Source organism: Coturnix japonica, chromosome 1 (assembly GCF_001577835.2).
Source record: "Coturnix japonica isolate 7356 chromosome 1, Coturnix japonica 2.1, whole genome shotgun sequence".
Classification (NCBI taxonomy): Eukaryota; Metazoa; Chordata; class Aves; order Galliformes; family Phasianidae; genus Coturnix; species Coturnix japonica.
In genome coordinates, this window is record NC_029516.1 from 107262709 (window position 1) to 107273467 (window position 10759).

Sequence of the window (10759 nt, forward strand, 5' to 3'; positions counted from 1 at the left end):
CAATCCCAAGTATTTCAGCATAGAAACAACACTCCTTCAATTGCTTTCTTTCTACTTGACCAGCAGGAGAAAAGACGGATTAGTTTGCTGCTTGGGATGGAAGAAAAAGGCAAAAAGGCTGCAGTGCTTACTGGAGAAAAGCTAAATCAGCAGCCTGAGCCTGGCACTGAGCTGTGTTCCCTGGGTGGAAAAGCAAATTCTCCAAATCCCAGAATACACACTGCAATAATGAGAATGAGGGGGAGGTGGGGTTTTTTATCTTCCTTTCCTTTCCTTTCCTTTCCTTTCCTTTCCTTTCCTTTCCTTTCCTTTCCTTTCCTTTCCTTTCCTTTCCTTTCCTTTCCTTCCCCTCTCCCCCTTCCGCCTTCCGTTCCTTCCCTTCCCATCCCTTCCCTTCTCCATCCCTTCCCTTCTCCATCCCTTCCCTTCTCCATCCCTTCCCCCCCTCCCCTCCCACCCTTCCATTCCCATGCCCTTCCCTTCCCTTCCTCTTGCCCTTCCCTTCCCTTCCCTTCCTTCCCTCCCTTCTCCCCTTCCTCTGTCGCACTTCCTTCCCTTCCCTTCCCTTCCCTTCCCTTCCCTTCCCTTCTTTTCTATCTTTTCTTTTTTAAGTGCTATCTTCAAAAGAAAGGAAAATGCCCTGTTAATCAGGAAAGAAATGATGTTACCACACCTATTTAGCATGCAGGATTGATTTGTAAATGAAGTGATACATGGGCTTGTGGATCATATCTCGTGTCATTCTGTGTATAATACTTATATCTTTGAACCTTTCTTTATAAAATAGCAGTTCCCTCAACCTCTACTGCTATCTTCCCCAGTGGATGCATATTCACTTTTCCTTCCTTCTTACCTGTTCACAATGTAACTTGTCCAACAGGCTATCTGCAAAGTGCTGCTGAAGTATTCTGTCAATAGCAAAATTGCCTTTTACAGCCACACCTTGCTTAATGCATTCAAGCCTCCATTCTTGCTGTGCCTCCCCTTGGCACCTGCATGGTTGAGCCGTTTTCAGGGCTGCTTTAGTATGAATCTTGAAGCAGCCACTGCAAAATACTCCCTGCTCACACAGAGGTAAGGCAACTTAGGAGAGTTCGAGAGCTGCAAGGAGAGAAACCTGATGAGGTTCCACAAGGGCAAGGGTAGAGTCCTACACATGGGGATAAACAGCCATGAGGCATTGGTACAAGTTAGGGGCTGACTTGCCAGAAAGTAGCTCTGCAGAGAAGGACCAGGGTGCCCCAGTGGGCAACAAGCTGTCCATGAGCCACCAGTGGGCCCTTGCAGACAAGAAGGCCAATGGTATCTTGGGGTGCATTAAAAAGACCATGGCCAGCAGCTCTAGGGAGGTGATCCTCCCCCTCTATTCTGCTCTGTCTTTTCTGAGTAGCCTTATTTACAGATATACCTTATTTACCTTGTTTGAAAGACTTGGTATCATATACTGTTCCTAAGAGACCCATGAGCCATTCCTTCAAATTTCACCTCTTTTTAAATACCCATGATTTTGATAACGCTTTCCAGGTTTTCTTCAGTTTCTACTTGCTAAATATTTTGGATCAATTTTTCTCCATAAAACCAAGTAAACTGAACCAGCTACAAACTGATTTAAACAGGGGAATTAACCTTCTAAATACAGCTCTGCACTTAGTTGGTTTCTTCCAGCAGGCATTTCAAAATACCCTATATGAGCGTATTGAATGATTGATAAATTAAGCCTAATAACACTCCTGGGAGGTAGTACAGTTAGATAAACAGAAACACAGAGGTTAATTGTCCAGGGTCAGTTAGCAAGTGGTTTGCAGAACCAGGGCAAGCACCTAAGGGGTCCTAACTGCACTTCCTGCAATTTCCTCTCTGAAATATGTCAAGCCTGATTTGCAATTGTCTTCATCTTTGAGTAATTATTTACTGCAGTGAAAGGCAAGTGTAAAATGGGAGTGAAATTGGTGTCAAATCAAAATAGCACAGGTACGAAAGGATGAACAAGAGAAAAAGCAATGCAGAATCCCTATAGTTCTTGTCCATCATGACCAACTTGTCCCTGGTTCATTAACTCTCTTGTTTGCCTACCAACTTAAATGATAAATTGAATAGCGCTTTGTTGACAAAAGGGTTGGTTAGTTATCGTTTTGTTGATGGATGGCTCTGCAGTGAATGAAATCATTATAGGTGTACTCTGTCATACCACCTTTTTCCTTTGCTTTTTTTTCAGCAACATTAGGTAGGTAGAGTTAGAAATCCAATTTTTTAATCATATCTGCTGACTGAATTCTGAGTCCTATATTTAACAGCATTTTCATCTAGCTCTAATCTTCTCTCTCCCAAGCATGAAATCAAAACAAAAAGGACAGTCCTCTCTTTTCTTTTTTTTTTAATTTTATTTTTATTTTATTTTATTTTTTAATAAAGGAGACAGCAAAAGAAAGCAGGCATTTTCAAGAATCACAAAGACAGCAAAGTCACTGCAAGTCACTTTTAAATTAACATCAACACTAGCTTGGCCTGGAGGACACATAATTAAGAACATATGTTTATAAGTGCTAAGACACCAAGCTTAAGGTTTTTACAACAATACCTTGACTGAAGAGACACAGTCCACAACACTGTCCACCCAAAGAGGTTTAGCATTTAGCCTCTTTCACTCCCATGGGCTGACAAACACACTGCTGTTCTCCTAGCAGATAGCGGAGCTGAGCTACAAAAAACAAAGTCACTCATGGGATGGCCTTACAAGAACCCAAAGTCATCCAGGTGTTAGCTGTGCAAACCAGAGAGCAGCACTTCCTCCATGTTGCAGCTGCCCAGTTCAAGCTCCCCAGCTACACCTTCAAACACCATGTGTTTACCACCTCTGTGACATGGGCCTCTTCTGTACCAATTTAAACATCCTTAGTTTTTCTCTACAAAGGAAGCTCAGCTACAGTTCTGGAAAGGTTCTTGACTAACAATGTGCTCACTCAGAAGTCACCTCCAGCAGCCATCCTGCCCTGGGATATCTGCTTGTTTGTGGCTCTGCAGTTGGTGCCTCATCCCAAGCTCTTGAATTCTCCTCCACACGCCTTAATATTCCCTGCTGACCCTTTGCTGCTGTGCAGAGATGCACTCTGTGTTTAGGAGCATGTGGAAAAATGCAACAGAAAAAGGATGTGAGCCCTTCAGCCTGGACAAGATACAATGCTATGACAGAAGCCTGCAAACTTCTAATGTCATTTTTAATCTTTAACCTTTCAAACCATCATCAGGACCGCACCACAAGTAGGTTTTAATCTATCACCACCTAAATCCATATATCTTTGTCGCAGGTGTTATATTTGCTGTAGGAAGTGTCTTATGATCCCTTGCTACTACAGCATTACACAGCTGAGATATGCTGCTGAATGTACCCATCTAACATCACAAAATACCAACATATCAAGCAATTTCCATCTCACCACCAACTGCATGTGTACACAAGCTAAGCAGTACACATGCCCCTTCATTAGTGACACCAGTTTGCAGAAGTCACTATTAGGCAATGATCCCAGTGAATAAAGACCAGAGCTCACAAAACAGTGCACTCATCTCATGGGAGGTGAACATGAGCAGACACAAGGGGTCAAGAAACCTTTGCTGGCACTGGCAGCAAAAGCTGGCAGATGAGGAATATGATGAGCTCCAAAGGTTCATAGCCATACAGTTGGATGTTATGTGATGTACGTTCTCTGCTGGAGATAAGTTTGGCCAAGTGCAAGGTGTTGCACTTGGGTCAGGGCAATCTTACATACAAGTGCAGACTGAGAGATTAATTGCTTGAGAGCAGCCCTGCCAAGAAGGACTCAGAGATCCTGATGGACAAAAGGATGGACATGAGCAAGAAAAGGCAAACAGTATCCCAGGCTGCATCAAAAGAATGTGAGAGAGGTGATTATTCCCCTCTACTCTGCCCTCATGAGGCCTCACCTGGAGTACTGTGTCCAGGCCTGGGGCCCCCAGCACAAGAATTACAGAGAGCTGTTGGAGCAGGTCCAAAGGAGTGCAACAAGGATTTTCACAGGGCTGGAGCACCTCTCCTATGAAGAAAGGTTAAGGGTTTGGGGATTGTTTAGTTTGGAGAACAGAAGGCTCCAGGGAGACCTCGTTGTGATCTTCCAGTACTTGAAAGGAGCTCACAAGCAGCAAGGGGACCAACTTTTTACACAGGTAGATAGTGACAGGATAAAGGATAGTGGATTTAAACTAAAAGAGAGGAAATTTAAGTTAGATGTTAGGAAGAAATTCTTTACTCAGAGGGCAGTGAGGCGCTGGCACAGCTGCCCAGAGAAGCTGTGGTGCCCCATCCCTGGAGGCACTCAAGGCCAGGTTGAATGGGGCCCTGGGCAGCATGAGCTGATGTAGGGCAGGGCAATGGGGTTGGAATTAGTTGATCTTTGAGGTTTCTTCCAATACAAGGCATTCTATGATTCTATGCAGGGAAACAGGGAGAGGTACGGCCACAGAAGCATGAAAGTATCCAGGGCCATCCCAAAGGAGCTAAATGTGTTGAGAACGAGCCATGGACAGGTCTTCATACCAGAAAAAAACATGGAGCAAAACAACATTTCTTCCCTCTTTAGTGGGGAAAAAAATAAAAATAAAAATCTTAAAAGTGGAAAAGTGAAGCACAAACCACGATTCCAGGATTCCTCCTCAAGGCTTTCCTGCAGGGTGGTGGGAGCTTGGTTCTATGAAACCATGCAGTAGGAAAGGGAGGTGATAATCCCCTGGTGACATTTCACTTAACACTTTTCTGGTACGCAATCATTCATGCGTGCTATGAGAATAAGCATAATGGAAGCAGGCTCTATCTCCAAGAAGTCTATTAATATATTTGTAGCACATGAAGGCCGTTATAATGAGCTTAGCCTGAGTTTTGATGAAAGTACTGTAAAGCTCACCCAGCCTTTGTTACATTAAGCATTTTTGCTTCAGAGATGGTGTTGTCTGGCAAACTAAAAGTTGCAAGACTTAAAAGAAGAGGAAGCCCAAGCCTGACTCAGGCACTAAATGCACAGAACTACAACAGGCTTCAGGTCAGCCCAACTCCCCTTTAGGCAGAACAGCCACAACTTAAGAAAGTACATGTACGGATTCTGACACAAAGTCTGAAACAATGCATGCTTATGCTGGGAAAACAAGGGAAGTCTGAAGAGTACTAGTTGCTAATTCACAACAGAAGACTGGGAGCAGAAAAGCTGGGGAATAGACTTTCATCCCCTACTTTTTTGAGCAGCTTCTTTCCTCCTTGTTTATCCCCTGACAATTTACATGCTCATTCCCATTGTACACATAGGCTTCTTTGTACAGCTAACACTACATTTTTTCATAAGCTGTTTCTCTTCACAGTTGGTAAAAGCAGTGCTTAAACTAAAACAGGGAAAATTCACATTTGATGTTAGAAAGAAATTCCTTCCTCAGAGAGCAGGAGGTGCTGGCACAGCTGCCCAGAGAAGCTGTGGTGCCCCATCCCTGGAGGTGCTCAAGGCCAGGTTGGATGGGCCCTGAGCAGCTGAGCTGGTGGGGGGCAGCCCTGCCCACAGCAGGGGTTGAGGCTGGGTTGGCTTTGAGGTCCCTTTCTACTTGTGTCATTCTATGATGATGATTCTATGACTATTATTGCAGCCCAACATACTACCACATCCTCACATATTTTTGAAAGCTGTTGTGGACTAAAATGCGTGCTATGTGAAAGAATGGGGGGGAAAAAGGCCAAACTGGGGCTGAAAGGGCTGCAATATTGATAAGAAACTGTATCTGCAAATGCTATTTTTAGTTACAATCTTAGAAACAATAGCAATCATGGATACCACCTTTGTGCCTCAGCTACATTTTGGCAGCTGTATCCCTTGTTCTTGTGGCTTTACCACTGCCGCTCAAGTAACAGATTCATCCAGGCAGATTACCATTTAAATTAGCTGCAGAGCTACAACTCCTTTTGCCACGTGTTACCATACAGGAGCTAATTAGCCCCACTGAGACCCAGGCTTCAACAGCTTAAGTGCATCTGTGAACCCAGGCTGTCCACTGGGAGACACTCACTTGGCCAGCACAGGGCCACAACTCCCAGCTCCTTGCACCCACCCCAATTCTCCCAAAGCAGAGGCCAAGTGGGGAAAGGGGAGAATCAAGATTGTCCTGAGTCCTTGCTATGCTCTTCTTAAAAGACCTGGCTTCCTGCTATACACAGCATTTTGTTTATTACTGAGAATATGAAATCATGCTGTGCACCATCTTTTATACAAGTAATGTCAAGATATGGTTCAGCTATGGCTCCTAGAGCACTAGGAATGAGTTCATTAAGCTTTCTGGTTGTACCTCATGAGATCACTTTGCCTGCTGAGGATTTCTGGAACCTGTTGCCCTTCTGTACTTCACTTCTCAGACCACAGCCTTGCCACAAAATCCTCTCCCCAGCACTTAAGCCTATGGGTCTGCCCATGGCCTGCCTGCTCCAGCCATCCCTGGTTTCAAGTGAGAACATCTCTGTGGTTAGCTCTAATAGGCACACACTGTCTCTATGGCAATGAGAGACGGGAAGTGCCTGAGAAAGATGCTGCAGAAGTACTGTGTCTGGCACCAGGAGGAGACAGCAGAATGTGCAGAAGCCTGGAGGGAAATGTTCCCTGCAGGCTTAGAAAGTGATGTGGCTGTAGGATGACATAAGTGACCCAGAGGAGGATAAGCAACGTGTTTCTGTTTTCTTAAGTCAAGCTCTTCTTCCAACCAATGTTTTCATTACCTTTTATTTATAACAGATTAAATTTTAACTAGGTAGTACTATAAAAAAGTGTTTATTACATTATCACTCAGCTCTGTCTTCATCAGGCTTCTGTAAACTAGGAAACATCCTTTCCAGCTTTCTAGTGCAGTGTGCTGTGTATTTTGTTGTAGTGCTGGAAAGGGTGTTATGAAATAACAAGTGCTGCATAAGAGTACTTTAAGGTGCTCTCTGTATTTATGTCAGGCTTTTCCCATTCTAGAAGAACTGCAATTAAAAGGCACTGTATTAGCATAAAAACATATTTACCTCAAAACACTCCTGTTTTTCTGTTTTATGATCAATGACTCCGAAGAGCAAAGCAAAAAAAAAGGTAAAACCTTCTCATTCACTCTTCATTGTTTCATTTCTAACGCTTCCTTCAGACAAGAACAATGACACAGCCTTGTCAGGCTTTGCCTCTCTATATGGCTGTCAGTTCTCAGGCACCAGTACAATCTTGCCTCATCTACAGGAGCAAGAGAGGCTAAGTTTAAACACATACGTTTGAATGTGGGGGGAGGATACAATGTATTACTAGATGAAGTGCAATAAAGTCTCCAAGCTTTTGCTGCTGATAGAGTCTAAACTACTGGTTGCGATGAAGATAATAGGACAGGGATTATTAGTCATATTTCCACTATTCACATTCACAATTTTAATCCTGCATGTACTTATTTGCTTTAAAAAAAAAAAAAAAAGAAGAAGAAGAAGACAAGGACCACCTTTCTATTTAAAATAAGCTATTGACAAAAGCTCACCTCTAAAATATCAGGGGGCAGATTCATGGCGTAGCGTTCACTTGCACCAAGGAAAGTAATAAGCAATGCAGTGCATTTGCTGGCCTGATCACCTGCACTGCATCCCTGCTGCTTCTCAGCCACCTATGCTCTACAAAAGAAGTATATAATCCCAAAGTCACTGGAGAAATCAATTTGTAAGTAATGTATTCAAGTTCCATATGTCTGTGTAAACAAAAGATGGGGACTTAGCTATAAATCTGCATATGGCACACACAACTTCTTCTGGAACGGCTCCCTCAGAACACACACTGCTGCCCTACTGCTGAGGTTTTCAAAGCCCACAGCTTTTCTAAAAAGGAAAATGTCTGCACCTCACACATTCCAACTTTGTGTGGGTGTCTAACCGACTTGGTTACCAAAGAAACTAGTTCGTGTTCTCCACCAGTTAAAACTAATATTGCTATTAGAACAAATAATACGAGGGGAAGAGGAAAGGAAAGGAGGGGGAAAGGAGAAGGGGAAAAAAAAAAAAAAAAAGCCATGACTGCACTGCAGATTTGTACCAACCAATTAATGGCCAGAGAGAAATGCCACAGCCTTTGCCACAGAGCTGTCGGGTCCCTGCCCGGAGCAGAGCAGCCTTTGCTCTCTATGTATGCGCTCACTTCCAACCCAAGCCCACACCGCTGCGTTCACGCACCGCCGCCCTGCCTACATGCCGTTCTTTCTGCAGGAGTCAGGGAAAGTTGCAGACATCTCCTACTGTTGCCAAGACACTCTGACACTTGCTCAGAGACATTCGCCTGCTGCTGCTGCTCAGAGATGCTTCGACTTCCCACACCTCGCTGCCGAGCCGCCTCAGCCCTCCGTCCGGCTGCTCCGCTCCTCATCTCCGCTCCACAGCTCTGGGAGCCCTCCACGACTTGACCGGGACGCTCCACAGTCCCACCCCGGGTCCCGAGCTCATCCTTCAGCCACCAAATGGCGCCGCGGCCCCTCGGCATGGCCCTGCCCCTACCCCGGCCGGCCCCGGCCCCGGCCCGCGGGAGCGCTGCCCAACACCGCCGCCCCGTGGCCGCCGCCGCCCGGCACTGCCCGGTGCTGCCTACTGGGCCTCCTCGGGGGGTGAAGAGCCCAGCTTTCTTTACGAGAACTAAACGAGTTTGTTTGTTTGCTTGCCTTTTTCCCTGAGTTATCCTCTGCTGCATCTCCAGTGATTGTAAGATTACCTTTTTTCTCACTTTTAAAAGCTTGATTTTGCCAAACTGTGGCTATTTCTCACCCCCCCTCTCAGGCTGCAGCCGCTTTCACCCCTGCCCAGGTTGTGCTAAGCCGCTGCTACGCATCAGTGACACAGCAATGAGTGTTACCTTCATTTTCTCTTTCACACAGAGACTCTCCCAGCCCTGTCAAGAAGACAGCTAACAAATACCAGGAGCTGAGGCTGTGCTCAGCCTCCTTCTGCAACTCTGATGGGCTGACGCTCAGACTTTGTGATCTTCCCAACCTTAATGATTCTATGATTCTCTACCCCAGTCAAACACTTTCCTCCTGTGCTTTCACCCAGATGGAATCGTGCTTTCCAGCTGCCACATGTCAGAGTCCCCAGGCAGTCAGGCACAGCAGGAAAAGGCAAGGACAGAATCTGATTTTTAATCTAATAATCTAACACAACTGCGTAACTCACAAATGTTTCCTCTTCTTTCCCTGATGGCTTCTGCTTTGCTCTGTCAAAGCTTCCTTCCAGCATCCATAGCAAGACAGGGAGCCTGGCCTCTGGGGAACAGGCTCATTCCATATGCAACTCACTTTCCCTAATTTCCATTGATCCTGGATATCTAATAAGGGGTTGAGCCTAAAAAAAAAAAAAGCAAATGTGTAACCATGCAAGTACAATGTGTGCACATACCGAGGCCGAATTAAGGTCATATTGACTTCTTGAGTTAGGTGTCTCTGAACGCTTCAGTGCTTCATTCTGCAACTTGAATGTTTTCAAACATGTATCTGTACATAAATTCTGCGAGGGGGATGTTGGTAAAGCACATGGTCTCCCATCCCCACTGTGAATCCCCATGTTTCAGATGGGCCACAGCAGATCTGAATTCCTAATACACAGCTAAGAGGGGAACTTTCCAAGGAATTCCAGTGAATCACTCCCTTTGCAGGGATTGCTGCTCCTCTTCTCTGGCAGTAGTGGAGAGGGAACACAAAGAAGATGATGCACAATGCTAGTTACAAAGGTATCTCTGTTCATTTCCCAGTCTTGTAAGCAATGTGTACTCCAAGCCTAAGATTCACTCTTGGTATTATATTCTACCTGGTCCCATCCTCCCACTGCACCATTATTCCCCAGCAGCCTCTTACATTTTCTGCATTTCCATTCATCTCTGTTCCTCGCCATTTCAGTCAGACTAATTCACCTCCCATGATATCAGTGGAGGATGTACAAAATGTATATAGGTAAACAATCTAAACAATCTCCACGGACTTAGCAGAATTGCCAGGGACCAGAGCAGCCCCTGGCTTCCAAAAAAAGCTATTGCAAAGCCCCACATCGAGGATGCTAAACGCAGTGTGGTTTTAGCAGCCATCTCCTAGGAACCATCTGCTAAGCATGTACAAATAGTGACTTTTGAGATTATTATGAGTTAGTGAATTTGGGGAGAATTTTACAGGAACAGCAAGAGGAGGCTCTAAGTACTACCGTGATATAAATATTACAGAATAATGAAATCATGATTTTAGTCTTAGGAACAAAATTCATCTCCCATGAACCAGAATGTACATGTGCAGCAGCCTTGAGGGGAAAAAAAAATACTCTTAATGATTTCCTCAAAACTTAACATTAAATTTCATTGAAATATAAAGCAGTCTTTCCTCGTATGATATTCCCATGCAGTCAAAATAAAGTGTGTGTTTCCAGGTGCAAAGCCAAACTCAATTAGTCTTCTACACAAACCAGAGCACACCCTGAATTCTGATCAGAGGCAAGCTGATGATTCATACTGCCATGGTCTGCACGTTCGTGTTTGCTAGGAAAGCCAGTGTACGGATTGATAAGAGGTTTTGATCTAAAAATAGGCCCGCATGCCATTTTAAACATTTGCTTTAGAAAATTAGGTTTTGACATTCAGTTTTAATTGTGTGTCATCTACCGCTGATGGCACTTACCCAGGTAGAACACCAACTCCTTGATTAAAATGTAAAATAACATGTTACATTCGCAGTAATAATACAATCC